Below are 18,477 nucleotides of genomic sequence, written 5' to 3'. Positions count from 1 at the left end.
AGGATATATTATCTCCCCAGAAGGTTTCCAAATGGAGGGTTCCAAGGTACAGGCAGTCCTGGATTGGGTGCAGCCCACTAGTTTGAAGGCGCTTCAGCGTTTCCTGGGCTTTGCAAATTTTTATAGACGATTTATCGCTGGATTTTCGTCTATAGTGGCGCCCTTGGTGGCACTCACTAAGAAAGGGGCGGATGTTGCTCACTGGTCTTGTGAGGCCAAAGCGGCTTTTGCCCGTCTCAAAAGGGCATTTGTCTCGGCCAAGGTGCTGCGACACCCAGATCCAGAGCGTCCTTTTGTGGTGGAGGTGGATGCCTCTGAGATGGGTATTGGGGCAGTGCTCTCTCAGATGGGAGTGTCTGATAATCGCCTTCATCCCTGTGCTTACTTTTCCCGTAAATTTTCGCCTGCCGAGATGAATTATGACGTGGGTAACCGGGAATTGTTGGCTATTAAGGAAGCACTCGAGGAGTGGAGACACTGGCTTGAGGGGGCTAAGTTTGTGGTCTCAATTCTCACCGACCATAAGAATTTGGCATATTTAGAGTCAGCGAAGCGTCTCAATGCCAGGCAGGCACGATGGGCTTTGTTTTTTGCTCGCTTTAATTTTTTGATAACATATCGCCCTGGGTCAAAAAACATCAAGGCTGATGCGCTCTTGCGGAGTTTTGCTCCAATCCAGGAGACCACCGAGGAGCCATTGCCATTGTGTCCCCATCATGTATTAAAGTGGGCATTACCCAGGACCTCTTGTCATTAGTCCTTAGAGCACAGGAGCAGGCTCCTCCAGACCTTCCGGTAGGTCTTTTGTTTGTGCCTCCTAGGTTAAGACAGCGAGTGTTCCTGGAATTCCATGCCAAGAAGTCGGCAGGTCACCCGGGTATTGCCAGAACTCGGGAGTTGCTATCTAGGGCGGTGTGGTGGCCCTCGGTGGCTAAGGATGTGGATCAGTGGGTTCGGGCATGTGACATCTGTGCCCGAAATAAGACTCCTAGAGGGGTTCCTGTTGGCCCATTACATCCACTCTCTATTCCATCTAAGCCATGGACCCACATTTCAATGGATTTTGTGGTGGACTTGCCCAAATCCTCGGGGATGACAGCTATCTGGGTTGTCGTTAACAGGTTTTCGAAGATGGCGCACTTCGTTCCACTGGTTGGGCTGCCATCGGCCAGACGCCTGTCTGAATTATTTATGCTGCATGTTGTGCGCCTCCACGGTTTGCCACTTGATGTGGTCTCTGACCGCGGATCCCAGTTTGTGGCCAAATTCTGGAGGGCATTTTGTTCCGATCTCCAGATTTCTGTCAGCTTGTCGTCAGGCTACCATCCGCAGTCTAATGGGCAGACTGAAAGGGTGAACCAGTCCTTGGAGCAGTTCCTCAGGTGTTATGTCTCCAAATGTCAGACTGACTGGGTTGCTCATCTGTCCATGGCGGAGTTTGCCTATAACAACGCGGCTCACTCTGCTACAGGGATCTCTCCCTTCCTTTGTGTGTATGGGCATCATCCTAAGGCCAATTCTTTTGACCCCCTGGACTCCACGCCTGGTGGTTCCTCTGTGGTTTCGGTCCTTAGGGGTATTTGGAGGAAAGTGAAGAAAGCCCTTGTGTCTGTGTCATTAGTGACCAAAAGGGTTTTTGATAAGCGGAAAAGACCCTGCAGCTTCAAATTAGGAGACTTCGTCTGATGGTCTACCAAGAATTTGAAGTTGAGACAGCCATCTCATAAGTTAGGCCCCCGGTTCATCGGCCCTTATAAGATCACTAGGGTTATCAATCCGGTGGCATTTCAGTTAGATCTGCCCCGTTCTTTGGGTATCAATAAAACATTTCATTGTTCCCTTTTAAAACGGGCGATTAGTAATCCTTCTTCCAGTGGAAGACCTTCTCCTCTTCTGATACGTGGCCAGAGGGAGTTTGTTGTTGAAAGGATTCTTGACTCCAAGATGGTTCGGGGTCGGCTGTCATTTTTGGTGCACTGGAAGGGGTATGGCCCGGAGGAGCGGTCGTGGGTGCGCAGTTGTGATCTTCATGCCCCCAGACTGATACGCTCTTTCTTCTCGCAGTTCCCCGATAAACCCGGTGGTAGGGGTTCTTTGACCCCTCGTCAGAGGGGGGGTACTGTTAGGGTCTCCTGCCCAGTGCTGCCACGTCGTCTTGGTAACCGGGAGACAAGTGCTAGCGGAGTAACCTGAGCGCAGCTGATACTCCGGTTCGGGTCTTTTGCTGTGCAGTGGTTACAGGCTTTGTGCACGGCAGGGGATCCGGTGCTGGTTTTTGTGCTCACAGTCTCTGAGGTCTGAGTGGGGCGTGGACAGCACCTGCTATATAAACCCTCTTCTCAGGTTAAGCAGATGCTGCTGAATCTTTGTTGGTTAGTCAGTCCCTGAAAGTTAGCCAGTACTGTGTAGCTTTGTATTTGTTTGTTGCTTACTGCAAATAGGCCTTGGGATTTGGTACTACACTCTGCCAATCCAGACCTAGCAGTAAGACTGGAGTCAGTCGTTTAACTTGCTGGGGTTCTTTTGCTACTCTGTGAACTTAGCAAGTTTGCGGCTGTATTCTCAGACTTGCCTGCCAAAATCCTTTCTCACTGTGCAAGGTGTTCAGGTGTCAGTTTAGTGGCAGTAAGCTGAACCAGTGCACTGCAAGTGAGGACTAGGATTGTGGAGACTCTCCTTGTGTCTATTATTCCATCTCTGACCAAGGAGTTTACTGCCACACCCGTTGGTAACCCTTTAGGGTTTTGCTGTTGCCCTTAGCAACGGCATTTCGGGTTCTCTACGTATTAAAACACAACATCTCGCTTCTTTCCATCTGAGCATTCCTAATACTAGGGAGACACCCAGTTTCTTAGCCTCTGGGCTCCTCTGTTCACTTTGTGTTGATTTTGTTACCCTATCACCTTCTGTGTACGTAATGTCATATTCCCCAGTCTGTCTGTGAGTTCATTTGTTTTGCATCCCTCTCCGTTCAGACACCAGTACATTCCTGCAGGCACTGGTGTGCATAACAGTCACCCAGCGACCTCGGCGCACCCCTTTTTTTTCTTTGCATTATGTGATCTTTGGGGCCTAGTTTTTAAAATTGCCGTCCTGTCTGAAACTGCAGTGCCACTCCTAGATGGGCCAGGTGTTTGTGGAAATGAATGTTATTGAGGTTAATAATACCGTAGGAACAAAATTACCCCAAATTTTGTTAATTTAGCTGTTTTTTTTTTTTTTTTTTTTTTTTTTAAATCATCCAGATCCGAACCAAAACCAAAACCCAAAAGGGTGGATTTGGCAAAACCAATCCAGATCCAAAACACGAACGGGAATCCAGATCCAAAACGAAAACACAAAACACTAAAAGTGCCAGCCACACATTTCTAGCTCCAACCTTCCCACCATCTTTCTTTCTCCAGCAGTCCCTATCTGCCCCAACCTCACTCTCCACCCCGTCAATCCCTATTTGCCCCTACCCCCACTCTGTCTTTCCCCAGCCCCCTCTCTTTGTATGCAGCAAGTATGAAACAGTCAGATCACTATTTTTAATATTAGCAGCAGCAGGTTAGGAGGCCATTACATCTCCCTGAAGTATTCACTTTCAGCTGTGAGTCATTTGGTCCATATGGCGGCCTCTAGTGGCACCGTCACACATAACAGAGGTGAGGAGCAGCTATAGGCCGGGCGGTACGTACTACAGGAAAAATGGGGGATTTTTTCTTTTACCACATTTTCATATGCACTAAGCCCTGTCTGCCCGCTTACCAATGCAGAGGGTAAAAGTCTATAGGCTTCTTTCTGGGGTGTAGTATGATATGCCGGTGGCCAGGCTCCCGGCGACCAGCATACCGGCGCCGGGAGCCTGACCGCCGGCATACCGTCAGCGTGGCGAGTGCAAGTTAGCCCCTTGCGGGCTTGCTGCGCTTGCCACGCTGCGGGCACGGTGGCGTGCTACGCGCGCCACGCTATTTATTCTCCCTCCAGGGGGGTCGTGGACCCCCACGAGGGAGAATACCTGTCGGTATGCCGGCTGTCGGGATTCCGGCACCGGTATACTGTGCGCCGGGATCCTGACAGTCGGCAACCTGAAGACCACCCTTCTTTCTGCATCCCACCACCTCCGCCGCCTCCTGCCATACAGCACCGCACACTGCACCCCCTCACCTCCTGCTTGCAGCCTCCCGGCTGTTGCCTGTGCTCGACCACCTGTTCCTCGTACTTGGCAAAAAAACAAACCGCATACCCGGACCACGAACTGAAAGGGGTCTCATGTTTACACATGGGACCCCTTTCCCCGAATGCTGAGACCCCCCGTGACTCCTGTCACAGAGGGTCCCTTCAGCCAATCAGGGAGCGCCACGTCGTGGCACTCTCCTGATTGGCTATGCGCGTCTGACAGCTCAGACGTGCATAGGCAATCAGGAGAGTTCGTGGTCCGGGTATGCGGTTTGTTTTTTTGCCAAGTACGTGGATTACAAATAATAACAGGACACTGGATTTAGGTGAGTATAATTTTATTTTCAGGTACCCCCGGATTCTACTTTGAGACGTTGACAGATGGAGACGTGGCCAGAGTCGGCGTGTCAACATAGGTAAGTATGTGTGTGTCGGCATGTATGTAATAAAGTTTTACTTTCAAGGTGTGCGTGTCCTGTTTTTATTTGGGTATTTTTTTTGCAGAAGAACTACAGGTACCAGTGGGCCCGTTCCCCCCCCCCCCCCCCCGCATGCTGGTACTTGTGGTTCTCCAAGTACCAGCTTGCGGGGGAGGCTTTCTGGGACTTGTAGTTCTTCTGCAAAATAAAACAATATTCTTTGATTTGACACAAGGCTATCAGCCCCCCATCCGCAGCCCTTGGATGGGGGGGACAGCCTCGGGCTTCATCCCTGGCCCTTGGGTGGCTGGAGGGGGGGACCCCTTGATTTAAGGGGTCCCCACTCCTCCAGGGTACCCCGGCCAGGGGTGACTAGTTGGGTATTTAATGCCACGGCCGCAGGGACCAGTATAAAAGTGTCCCCGGCTGTGGCATTATCTCCCCAGCTAGTGGAGCCCGGTGCTGGTTCAAAAAATACGGGGGACCCCTACGCTTTTTGTCCCCCGTATTTTTTGCACCAGAACCGGACGCAGAGCCCAGTGCTGGTTCTAAAAATACGGGGGATCCCCTGTCCATTTTCCCCCGTATTTTTACAACCAGGACCGGCTCAAAGAGCCCGAGGCTGGTTATGCTTAGGAGGGGGGACCCCACGCAATTTTTTTCTGTGTTTTTTAACCATTTTTGCGCCATCGGAAAAGTCGAATCCAGGACGCACTTATCCGTCAATTGGTCCGTTTTTCGACAGCGGGACTGTCGAATCCGTTTTTTATTGAATATGTCGAATTCCGGCACCCGCCGGCCGGAATTCGACGGTCAAATTGTGTCGAATTAAAAAATGGGCGAAAAAAAGCCGCAATTCGGCCGGATTTGCATATTCCCCCTGATCACAACAGCAAATTTGTTAGCAAATGAGTAAAACGATGTGCACTGCAGGTGGCACAAATATAACATGTGCAGAGAGAGTTAGATTTGGGTGGGGTGTGTTCAAACTGAAATCTAAATTGCAGTGTAAAAATAAAGCATCCAGCATTTACCCTGCACAGAAACAATATAACCCACCCAAATCTACTGTAACTCTCTTTGCACATGTTATATCTGCCCCACCTCATGAAAATATGGGCATAATTTAGATCTGATCGCATCAGCAAATTTATTAGCAAATGGGCAAAACCATGTGCACTGCAGATGGGCCATCTGCAGTGCACATGGTTTTGCCCATTTGCTAATAAATTTGCTGATGCGATCAGATCTAAATTATGCCCATATTTTCATGAGGAAACTTCTGCTCCTCTGAAAACACTTTTACCTTGCTCTATCAACATATACACTTTCACAGAAATCAAGCTCACCTGCACAGAACGATGTGCTGCACATCACTAGTGTGCATCCTAAATGCGTTCCAGTATCTTTTATGACAAGGTAGAAGGCTCCAATACATTTCTGTTACAGTGTTTTCAAAATGCCATTAATTAGAGTCTAAACTGGTCCAAATTTACACAGATTATGGCTTCAATTTATTCAATAGCTAAATTCAATATATACTAAGGGGGTAATTCAATCAGCAGTGATAATTTACAGTGGGGTGGGGAAGGGTGGTAGCCTCGGGCTTTAATGCCCGGGCTATTCAATTAGAGCCCATCTTTCTTGCCCAGTCAATTATTGTGCTAACGTTTATTAACCCATCGAATCTGTAATATATTCCCAGACCTATGGGTTAATACGGTTGCTGCACCAGCAAACAGGATATTCCATGAGGATTTCTTTTTGGGCCTAAAAAGAATCCTCATTAATTGCAGTTTACGGGCTGCCTTCAGGACTAATTGAATAGCCCCACTGCTTCATAACCCTTTCAGACCAAAAGTCGAGGTCATTGAACACAGGTTTCAAGCAGTGTCACAGTGGCTTGAAAACCATTCACACTGCAGGCTGGACCCTGGCATGGTTGATCCTGTTACTCATTCACACTGCTCCGTAACCCAGGAACCCTTTCTCACCTAGCAACCACCTGGGTTAACCTGGCAATAACTAGAGATGAGCGGGTTCGGTTTCTCTGAATCCGAACCCGCCAGAACTTCATGTTTTTTTTCACGGGTCCGAGCGACTCGGATCTTCCCGCCTTGCTCGGTTAACCCGAGCGCGCCCGAACGTCATCATGACGCTGTCGGATTCTCGCGAGGCTCGGATTCTATCGCGAGACTCGGATTCTATATAAGGAGCCGCGCGTCGCCGCCATTTTCACACGTGCATTGAGATTGATAGGGAGAGGACGTGGCTGGCGTCCTCTCCGTTTAGAATTAGAATAGATTAGAGAGACACTTGATTTACTAATTTTGGGGAGCATTAGGAGTACTCAGTAGTGTACAGTGCAGAGTTTTGCTGATAGTGACCAGTGACCACCACTTTTATTTATAATCCGTTCTCTGCCTGAAAAAAGCGATACACAGCACACAGTGACTCAGTCACATACCATATCTGTGTGCACTGCTCAGGCTCAGGCCAGTGTGCTGCATCATCTATTATCTATATATAATATTATATATATCTGTCTGACTGCTCAGCTCACACAGCTTATAATTGTGGGGGAGACTGGGGAGCACTACTGCAGTGCCAGTTATAGGTTATAGCAGGAGCCAGGAGTACATAATATAATCCGTTCTCTGCCTGAAAAAAGCGATACACAGCACACAGTGACTCAGTCACATACCATATCTGTGTGCACTGCTCAGGCTCAGGCCAGTGTGCTGCATCATCTATATATATTATATATCTGTCTGACTGCTCAGCTCACACAGCTTATAATTGTGGGGGAGACTGGGGAGCACTACTGCAGTGCCAGTTATAGGTTATAGCAGGAGCCAGGAGTACATAATATTATATTAAAATTAAACAGTGCACACTTTTGCTGCAGGAGTGCCACTGCCAGTGTGACTAGTGAGCAGTGACCTGACCACCAGTATATAATATTAGTAGTATACTATCTCTTTATCAACCAGTCTATATTAGCAGCAGACACAGTACAGTGCGGTAGTTCACGGCTGTGGCTACCTCTGTGTCGGCACTCGGCAGCCCGTCCATAATTGTATATACCAGTGACCTAACCGTGTTTTTTTTTTCTTTCTTTATACATACATACTAGTTACGAGTATACTATCTCTTTATCAACCAGTCTATATATTAGCAGCAGACACAGTACAGTGCGGTAGTTCACGGCTGTGGCTACCTCTGTGTCGGCACTCGGCAGCCCGTCCATAATTGTATATACCACCTAACCGTGGTTTTTTTTTCTTTCTTTATACATACATACTAGTTACGAGTATACTATCTCTTTATCAACCAGTCTATATATTAGCAGCAGACACAGTACAGTGCGGTAGTTCACGGCTGTGGCTACCTCTGTGTCGGCACTCGGCAGCCCGTCCATAATTGTATATACCACCTAACCGTGGTTTTTTTTTCTTTCTTTATACATACATACTAGTTACGAGTATACTATCTCTTTATCAACCAGTCTATATATTAGCAGCAGACACAGTACAGTGCGGTAGTTCACGGCTGTGGCTACCTCTGTGTCGGCACTCGGCAGCCCGTCCATAATTGTATATACCACCTAACCGTGGTTTTTTTTTCTTTCTTTATACATACATACTAGTTACGAGTATACTATCTCTTTATCAACCAGTCTATATATTAGCAGCAGACACAGTACAGTGCGGTAGTTCACGGCTGTGGCTACCTCTGTGTCGGCACTCGGCAGCCCGTCCATAATTGTATATACCACCTAACCGTGGTTTTTTTTTCTTTCTTTATACATACATACTAGTTACGAGTATACTATCTCTTTATCAACCAGTCTATATATTAGCAGCAGACACAGTACAGTGCGGTAGTTCACGGCTGTGGCTACCTCTGTGTCGGCACTCGGCAGCCCGTCCATAATTGTATATACCACCTAACCGTGGTTTTTTTTTCTTTCTTTATACATACATACTAGTTATGAGTATACTATCTCTTTATCAACCAGTCTATATATTAGCAGCAGACACAGTACAGTGCGGTAGTTCACGGCTGTGGCTACCTCTGTGTCGGCACTCGGCAGCCCGTCCATAATTGTATATACCACCTAACCGTGGTTTTTTTTTCTTTCTTTATACATACATACTAGTTACGAGTATACTATCTCTTTATCAACCAGTCTATATATTAGCAGCAGACACAGTACAGTGCGGTAGTTCACGGCTGTGGCTACCTCTGTGTCGGCACTCGGCAGCCCGTCCATAATTGTATACTAGTATCCAATCCATCCATCTCCATTGTTTACCTGAGGTGCCTTTTAGTTGTGCCTATTAAAATATGGAGAACAAAAATGTTGAGGTTCCAAAATTAGGGAAAGATCAAGATCCACTTCCACCTCGTGCTGAAGCTGCTGCCACTAGTCATGGCCGAGACGATGAAATGCCAGCAACGTCGTCTGCCAAGGCCGATGCCCAATGGCATAGTACAGAGCATGTCAAAACCAAAACACCAAATATCAGTAAAAAAAGGACTCCAAAACCTAAAATAAAATTGTCGGAGGAGAAGCGTAAACTTGCCAATATGCCATTTACCACACGGAGTGGCAAGGAACGGCTGAGGCCCTGGCCTATGTTCATGGCTAGTGGTTCAGCTTCACATGAGGATGGAAGCACTCAGCCTCTCGCTAGAAAACTGAAAAGACTCAAGCTGGCAAAAGCACCGCAAAGAACTGTGCGTTCTTTGAAATCCCAAATCCACAAGGAGAGTCCAATTGTGTCGGTTGCGATGCCTGACCTTCCCAACACTGGACGTGAAGAGCATGCGCCTTCCACCATTTGCACGCCCCCTGCAAGTGCTGGAAGGAGCACCCGCAGTCCAGTTCCTGATAGTCAGGTTGAAGATGTCAGTGTTGAAGTACACCAGGATGAGGAGGATATGGGTGTTGCTGGCGCTGGGGAGGAAATTGACCAGGAGGATTCTGATGGTGAGGTGGTTTGTTTAAGTCAGGCACCCGGGGAGACACCTGTTGTCCGTGGGAGGAATATGGCCGTTGACATGCCAGGTGAAAATACCAAAAAAATCAGCTCTTCGGTGTGGAAGTATTTCACCAGAAATGCGGACAACAGGTGTCAAGCCGTGTGTTCCCTTTGTCAAGCTGTAATAAGTAGGGGTAAGGACGTTAACCACCTCGGAACATCCTCCCTTATACGTCACCTGCAGCGCATTCATAATAAGTCAGTGACAAGTTCAAAAACTTTGGGTGACAGCGGAAGCAGTCCACTGACCAGTAAATCCCTTCCTCTTGTAACCAAGCTCACGCAAACCACCCCACCAACTCCCTCAGTGTCAATTTCCTCCTTCCCCAGGAATGCCAATAGTCCTGCAGGCCATGTCACTGGCAATTCTGACGAGTCCTCTCCTGCCTGGGATTCCTCCGATGCATCCTTGCGTGTAACGCCTACTGCTGCTGGCGCTGCTGTTGTTGCCGCTGGGAGTCGATGGTCATCCCAGAGGGGAAGTCGTAAGCCCACTTGTACTACTTCCAGTAAGCAATTGACTGTTCAACAGTCCTTTGCGAGGAAGATGAAATATCACAGCAGTCATCCTACTGCAAAGCGGATAACTGAGTCCTTGACAACTATGTTGGTGTTAGACGTGCGTCCGGTATCCGCCGTTAGTTCACAGGGAACTAGACAATTTATTGAGGCAGTGTGCCCCCGTTACCAAATACCATCTAGGTTCCACTTCTGTAGGCAGGCGATACCGAGAATGTACACGGACGTCAGAAAAAGACTCACCAGTGTCCTAAAAAATGCAGTTGTACCCAATGTCCACTTAACCACGGACATGTGGACAAGTGGAGCAGGGCAGGGTCAGGACTATATGACTGTGACAGCCCACTGGGTAGATGTATGGACTCCCGCCGCAAGAACAGCAGCGGCGGCACCAGTAGCAGCATCTCGCAAACGCCAACTCTTTCCTAGGCAGGCTACGCTTTGTATCACCGCTTTCCAGAATACGCACACAGCTGAAAACCTCTTACGGCAACTGAGGAAGATCATCGCGGAATGGCTTACCCCAATTGGACTCTCCTGTGGATTTGTGGCATCGGACAACGCCAGCAATATTGTGTGTGCATTAAATATGGGCAAATTCCAGCACGTCCCATGTTTTGCACATACCTTGAATTTGGTGGTGCAGAATTTTTTAAAAAACGACAGGGGCGTGCAAGAGATGCTGTCGGTGGCCAGAAAAATTGCGGGACACTTTCGGCGTACAGGCACCACGTACAGAAGACTGGAGCACCACCAAAAACTACTGAACCTGCCCTGCCATCATCTGAAGCAAGAAGTGGTAACGAGGTGGAATTCAACCCTCTATATGCTTCAGAGGTTGGAGGAGCAGCAAAAGGCCATTCAAGCCTATACAATTGAGCACGATATAGTAGGTGGAATGCACCTGTCTCAAGTGCAGTGGAGAATGATTTCAACGTTGTGCAAGGTTCTGATGCCCTTTGAACTTGCCACACGTGAAGTCAGTTCAGACACTGCCAGCCTGAGTCAGGTCATTCCCCTCATCAGGCTTTTGCAGAAGAAGCTGGAGGCATTGAAGAAGGAGCTAAAAGGGAGCGATTCCGCTAGGCATGTGGGACTTGTGGATGCAGCCCTTAATTCGCTTAACAAGGATTCACGGGTGGTCAATCTGTTGAAATCAGAGCACTACATTTTGGCCACCGTGCTCGATCCTAGATTTAAAGCCTACCTTGGATCTCTCTTTCCGGCAGACACAGGTCTGCTGGGGTTGAAAGACCTGCTGGTGACAAAATTGTCAAGTCAAGCGGAACGCGACCTGTCAACATCTCCTCCTTCACATTCTCCCGCAACTGGGGGTGCGAGGAAAAGGCTCAGAATTCCGAGCCCACCCGCTGGCGGTGATGCAGGGCAGTCTGGAGCGACTGCTGATGCTGACATCTGGTCCGGACTGAAGGACCTGACAACGATTACGGACATGTCGTCTACTGTCACTGCATATGATTCTCTCAACATTGATAGAATGGTGGAGGATTATATGAGTGACCGCATCCAAGTAGGCACGTCACACAGTCCGTACTTATACTGGCAGGAAAAAGAGGCAATTTGGAGGCCCTTGCACAAACTGGCTTTATTCTACCTAAGTTGCCCTCCCACAAGTGTGTACTCCGAAAGAGTGTTTAGTGCCGCCGCTCACCTTGTCAGCAATCGGCGTACGAGGTTACATCCAGAAAATGTGGAGAAGATGATGTTCATTAAAATGAATTATAATCAATTCCTCCGCGGAGACATTGACCAGCAGCAATTACCTCCACAAAGTACACAGGGAGCTGAGATGGTGGATTCCAGTGGGGACGAATTGATAATCTGTGAGGAGGGGGATGTACACGGTGATATATCGGAGGGTGAAGATGAGGTGGACATCTTGCCTCTGTAGAGCCAGTTTGTGCAAGGAGAGATTAATTGCTTCTTTTTTGGGGGGGTCCAAACCAACCCGTCATATCAGTCACAGTCGTGTGGCAGACCCTGTCACTGAAATGATGGGTTGGTTAAAGTGTGCATGTCCTGTTTTGTTTATACAACATAAGGGTGGGTGGGAGGGCCCAAGGACAATTCCATCTTGCACCTCTTTTTTCTTTTCTTTTTCTTTGCATCATGTGCTGATTGGGGAGGGTTTTTTGGAAGGGACATCCTGCGTGACACTGCAGTGCCACTCCTAGATGGGCCCGGTGTTTGTGTCGGCCACTAGGGTCGCTAATCTTACTCACACAGTCAGCTACCTCATTGCGCCTCTTTTTTTCTTTGCGTCATGTGCTGTTTGGGGAGGGTTTTTTGGAAGGGACATCCTGCGTGACACTGCAGTGCCACTCCTAGATGGGCCCGGTGTTTGTGTCGGCCACTAGGGTCGCTAATCTTACTCACACAGTCAGCTACCTCATTGCGCCTCTTTTTTCCTTTGCGTCATGTGCTGTTTGGGGAGGGTTTTTTGGAAGGGACATCCTGCGTGACACTGCAGTGCCACTCCTAGATGGGCCCGGTGTTTGTGTCGGCCACTAGGGTCGCTAATCTTACTCACACAGTCAGCTACCTCATTGCGCCTCTTTTTTTCTTTGCGTCATGTGCTGTTTGGGGAGGGTTTTTTGGAAGGGACATCCTGCGTGACACTGCAGTGCCACTCCTAGATGGGCCCGGTGTTTGTGTCGGCCACTAGGGTCGCTAATCTTACTCACACAGTCAGCTACCTCATTGCGCCTCTTTTTTTCTTTGCGTCATGTGCTGTTTGGGGAGGGTTTTTTGGAAGGGACATCCTGCGTGACACTGCAGTGCCACTCCTAGATGTGCCCGGTGTTTGTGTCGGCCACTAGGGTCGCTAATCTTACTCACACAGCTACCTCATTGCGCCTCTTTTTTTCTTTGCGTCATGTGCTGTTTGGGGAGGGTTTTTTGGAAGGGCCATCCTGCGTGACACTGCAGTGCCACTCCTAGATGGGCCCGGTGTTTGTGTCGGCCACTAGGGTCGCTAATCTTACTCACACAGCTACCTCATTGCGCCTCTTTTTTTCTTTGCGTCATGTGCTGTTTGGGGAGGGTTTTTTGGAAGGGACATCCTGCGTGACACTGCAGTGCCACTCCTAGATGGGCCCGGTGTTTGTGTCGGCCACTAGGGTCGCTAATCTTACTCACACAGTCAGCTACCTCATTGCGCCTCTTTTTTTCTTTGCGTCATGTGCTGTTTGGGGAGGGTTTTTTGGAAGGGCCATCCTGTGTGACAGTGCAGTGCCACTCCTAGATGGGCCCGGTGTTTGTGTCGGCCACTAGGGTCGCTAATCTTACTCACACAGCTACCTCATTGCGCCTCTTTTTTTCTTTGCGTCATGTGCTGTTTGGGGAGGGTTTTTTGGAAGGGCCATCCTGCGTGACACTGCAGTGCCACTCCTAGATGGGCCCGGTGTTTGTGTCGGCCACTAGGGTCGCTAATCTTACTCACACAGCTACCTCATTGCGCCTCTTTTTTTCTTTGCGTCATGTGCTGTTTGGGGAGGGTTTTTTGGAAGGGACATCCTGCGTGACACTGCAGTGCCACTCCTAGATGGGCCCGGTGTTTGTGTCGGCCACTAGGGTCGCTTATCTTACTCACACAGCGACCTCGGTGCAAATTTTAGGACTAAAAATAATATTGTGAGGTGTGAGGTATTCAGAATAGACTGAAAATGAGTGTAAATTATGGTTTTTGAGGTTAATAATACTTTGGGATCAAAATGACCCCCAAATTCTATGATTTAAGCTGTTTTTTAGTGTTTTTGGAAAAAAACACCCGAATCCAAAACACACCCGAATCCGACAAAAAAAATTCGGTGAGGTTTTGCCAAAACGCGTTCGAACCCAAAACACGGCCGCGGAACCGAACCCAAAACCAAAACACAAAACCCGAAAAATTTCAGGCGCTCATCTCTAGCAATAACCCGAGTCAAAGCGGCCATTTGAAAGGAGTATCAATTAGCCCACTGTAAATTACCATGGCTAAGTGAATTCCCCCCCTAAATGTTTACAGTTTTTAAAACTGTAACCAAAACCAATGCACCTTAGTCAGATGTTTCCTCTAGGTCCTGATCCCATAATGCTAGCAGTTCTTTATTAATGCTATAAACTATTATTAATGCTATAAACTAAGCTTTTTTTCTACATGAAAATAAATCAAATTTATACCAATAATTAGTAATCTGTATATGAGAAACACAATCTTTTCCAATTGTTAATCCCTATACTGGCATTACAGGATGACAGATTAAGATCTGAAACATTCTTTCCATGAAGTCCACAATCTATTCTCTATGTATTGTTTCCAGATCATTCCGTATGATAACTAGGCAGCTGCTGGGATTCATGACTCAGCTTCCTTCATTTCAATGGACAGACAGAGCCACCGCAGCTTTTATCTCTAGCTCATTTTCAAAAGGGAGTATAGATCATGCCAAGCTATACAGCGGTGTCATGGAAAATTGTGCTGTGATTTACAGGAATGTACAAAGACAAAAGTGCAGAGGTCACAAAGAGGTAATAGTCTATCTATACTGTACATTGCACGTACGATTACTTGGCTTATCTAAGTTTTTATTCCAAATATTATCAGTCTTGTCATTATTATACAAATATGTTTTCAGGCATGTCCTTGCGCAGTTTACATCTTATTCATAACTGTGGTATCAAATAAATAATGTTATTATTCCCAGCAAGGTGGCTATTTTCTGAACAGTTTTGAAATGATTACTTATCTCTAACAGGCAGTGTTGCCCAGGATCATGCAGGTTCGCCATTTGAATGTGTTATATGTGCACAACATAGCATAAATAATATCGTACCTCCCAACATGACCCTCTCCAGGAGAGACAAAATGCTCTGCTCCTGGACTTCCCTTTTTATTTATTATTGCCGGCACCTGTTTTGAACAAGTTAATAGATAAGAAAGGTATTTCACAGGTGATGGCAATTATAAATTAAGAAGGAAGTCCAGGAGCAGAGTATTCTGTCTCTCCTGGAGAGTGTTATGTTGGGAGGTATGTAATATATTTTTTGTTGTGCACATATTTTATACTATTAATTTATACTATTTATACTATTAATTAGGGAAATACTGCTGAAAAAAACACTGGAAAATTGGATGTTCATGTTCACAAACCGTCAAATATCCCTACTGTCAAGGGCTGACATCATTCATTAAATCTATAGAGGGAGGGGCTCTGGACTCCACACCCTAGCTGCTTGTGATGAGAGGTGCTACCTAGCTATGACTTATAGTACTACACATAGAAATAAAAGATGTGGGTGCACTATGCAAACATTGCTATTCAAAACTGAAATAATATTAGAAGTAAATATCAAATAAGGTTGTTAGCATAAATTTTGCCAAAGTTATGGTCTTCCCCACCTACGTCCAGGTCACCTCATCGAGTAAGTCCCTAACATTTTTCATATTGGGGGCATGGGGTACCCCCAAACCAGTCCAGCCAAAACCTGCCGAGGGCATTACATAAATGAAAGCTAGGAGTGAAGTGTTACGGAGTATTAGGTGTGTGAAAGCCGCTGATCAGTGTTAGGTGTGCGACAATAGTGGAAAATGTGTGAGAAAATGTTACAGAGGTAAAAAACAAATGAAGACAGTTATAGAAAAAGCAGTGGTGCAAGTAGAAATATTTTCTTAGTGGTACTGAGTGCCGAAAATGGGCATGGTCATGAGTTGTGAGGTGGCGTGGCCACATGCCACAAGTGGCAGTGGCTACATGACACTAGTGGCGTGGCGACACTACAAAGCCCCTTTTCTTTGCCCTCTGGAGGCGAGGCTAGAAATATACAGTATAGTACTACCTCCAGTATAATAGAAATATATATAGTGATACCCCCAGTATATATAGAAATATATAGTAATGCCCCCAGTATAATAAATATATATAGTAATGCCCCCATTGTAATAACAATATATAATAATACCTCTATTATAACAGGAATATATAGTGCCCCTGGTATAATAGAAATATATAGTAGTGTCCACATTACAATAGAAATATGTAGTAATACCCCCATAATAATAGACATATATAGTAGTGCCCACATTAAATTAGAAATTAATGCTCCCAGCAAGAGACACAGCGGGAAAGTGCAATCAGGCTCCTCTCTTCACGCCAGCCACAGCCGCCAAAGGAGAAAGTGTGATGTGGCGCCATGACATCACCGTTGCGCTCCCAGTAACCCTGACAAACTGGGAGGCGCTGTCATGCTGCCAAGCACCATGGTCTTGTTACTTTGAGGTGAATTATAATTGTGGTACTGGTGGTCACGGGTGCAGAGTGTGTGGCAGGTGGTACTGAGTACCCGCTGTCATATTCTTAAGGGTACTACTTGCACCACTGAGAAAAAGTTACAATAAGTGTTAAGTGGTGATGCCCTGAAGTGACCCAGTCAGAAACTTGAAGAGTGAGACTTCTTCAGTCTAGACTGGAACCCCTCCCCTCCTTCCTCTAAATGTAGGGGACTAGCATTTGATTTCACATTGAATAAGACATAATTGCAAGTAAGACCTTAATACATTTATATAGTGTGAGTTGTGGGGTGAGCATTGGGGTGTGAGAAATGCAAGTAATTTATCTTCTAATTAACAAGCTTGCAATATGCATTGTACGCGGGACCAATACGTAATGAGCACAGCGAGCCCATGAGCGGATTCTCTGCATCACTACCGATATTTTGGCAGACGGGATGCCGCTGTTGGGATACTGACAGCCAGCATCTTGTGAGCCGGTATTACATACCTGTGGATGATCATGTCTAATTCTCATTTCATACCACATCGCAGATGAAAAGCAACTGTAAGTCTGTTGCTTGATACGAATGGATAGTATTTCAATATAGTTTTTCCACATTCCATCAATCCTGAAGATGTAAAACAGTTTTCCTTAAACAAAATTAATGGAAATGTCCCCTTAATTAGCTGCTGCACTCAATATCATATAAATGGAGTCTCCCACAACTAGGGGTTAAAGTGAGCCGGAACAGGGCGGAACTGCGTTCCGTCAGTTCCCCTTGGAGACGGAATGCAGTTCCGCCTCCTCCGGCTCATCTAACCCGATCGGTGCCTTGTGCCGAACGGAGATGCCGGGCGCCCGCTGAGATCGCCCGGCTCTCGCTCTCCACAGCGGAAGCCGGAGCTCAGCTTCCGGCCCTGTCAGTGCGCACTATGAGAGAGATGTCATAACGTCTCTCTCATAGTGCCGAGGAGCGGAAGCCGAGAGGACTGCTGCAGTCGGACATGGGAGCGAGGCTTAGTAAGTATGGTGTTTTAAAAAAAAATATGATTCACTGTCAGAGGTGCTGGTACTGGGAGCAAACTACAATGGGGCAAACTATGAGGGGGCAAACTAGACAGGGGCTAACTACTGGGGGCAAACTAGACAGGGGCTAACTACAAGGGGGCAAGCTACTTGGGGCAAACTACAAGGGGGCAAGCTACTGGGGGCAAACTATGAGGGGGCAAGTTACTGGGGGCAAACTAGACAGAAGCTAACTACTGGGGGCAAACTAGACAGGGGCAAGCTACAACGGGGCAACCTACAGGGGGACATTACTACTGGGGGCATAACTACAGGGGCATTACTACTGGGGCATTACTACTGGGGGCAAACTACAAGGGGAATAAACTTCTGGGGGCAAACTACAAGGGGGCTAAACTACTGCGGGCATAACTACAGGGGCTAAACTACTGGGAGCATTACTACAGGGGGGCATTACTACAAGGGGGCAAACTACAAGTGGGCTAATCTACTGGGGTTATAACTACAGGAGCATTACTACTGGGGGCTAAACTACGGAGGGGATAAACTACATGGGGCAAACTACATGAGGGCTAAACTACTGGGGGCATTACCACTGGGGGGGGGGGGTAAACTACTGGGATCATAACTGCAGGGGCATTACCACTGAGGGCTAAACTACTGGGGGCATAACTACAGGGGCTAAACTACAGGGGTCATTACTACAGGTGACATTACTACTGGGGGCAATACTACACATGGGCATTACCATTAAGAGTATTACTAATGAGGGCGTTTTAAAGGTGGCACTTCATAAGGGACATCACTCCTGGGGACATAAGGGGCACTGCTACTGGGTGCTTTGCATAAGGGGCACCACTACTATGGGCTCTATATAAAGTGCACTACCACTGTGGGCACTACCAGTACAGTGGACATTGCATAAGGAGTACTACTACCGTGAGCATTGTATAAGGGGTGCTACTGCTGTGGGCATTATGTGTATTACGGGGTGCTACTACTGTGGGCATTATGTGTATTAGGGGTGCTTCT

General features: G+C 47.3%; 1 long non-coding RNA gene across 1 annotated transcript in view; it reads left to right on the top strand.

The window, feature by feature from the left end:
* Positions 1 to 14,743, top strand: part of LOC134933227 (uncharacterized) — a 98,751-nt gene extending 84,008 nt beyond the window's left edge. Inside the window, exon 3 of the long non-coding RNA XR_010179644.1 lies at positions 14,470 to 14,743. This is a non-coding gene — a long non-coding RNA (uncharacterized LOC134933227). The remainder of the gene's footprint in view (positions 1 to 14,469) is intronic.
* Positions 14,744 to 18,477: the final 3,734 nt, after the last annotated feature.

This window comes from Pseudophryne corroboree, chromosome 6, assembly GCF_028390025.1.
Source record: "Pseudophryne corroboree isolate aPseCor3 chromosome 6, aPseCor3.hap2, whole genome shotgun sequence".
Lineage (NCBI taxonomy): Eukaryota > Metazoa > Chordata > Amphibia > Anura > Myobatrachidae > Pseudophryne > Pseudophryne corroboree.
The sequence above is the reverse complement of the archived record's forward strand: the minus strand, read 5'-3'. Positions and strand labels throughout refer to the sequence as shown.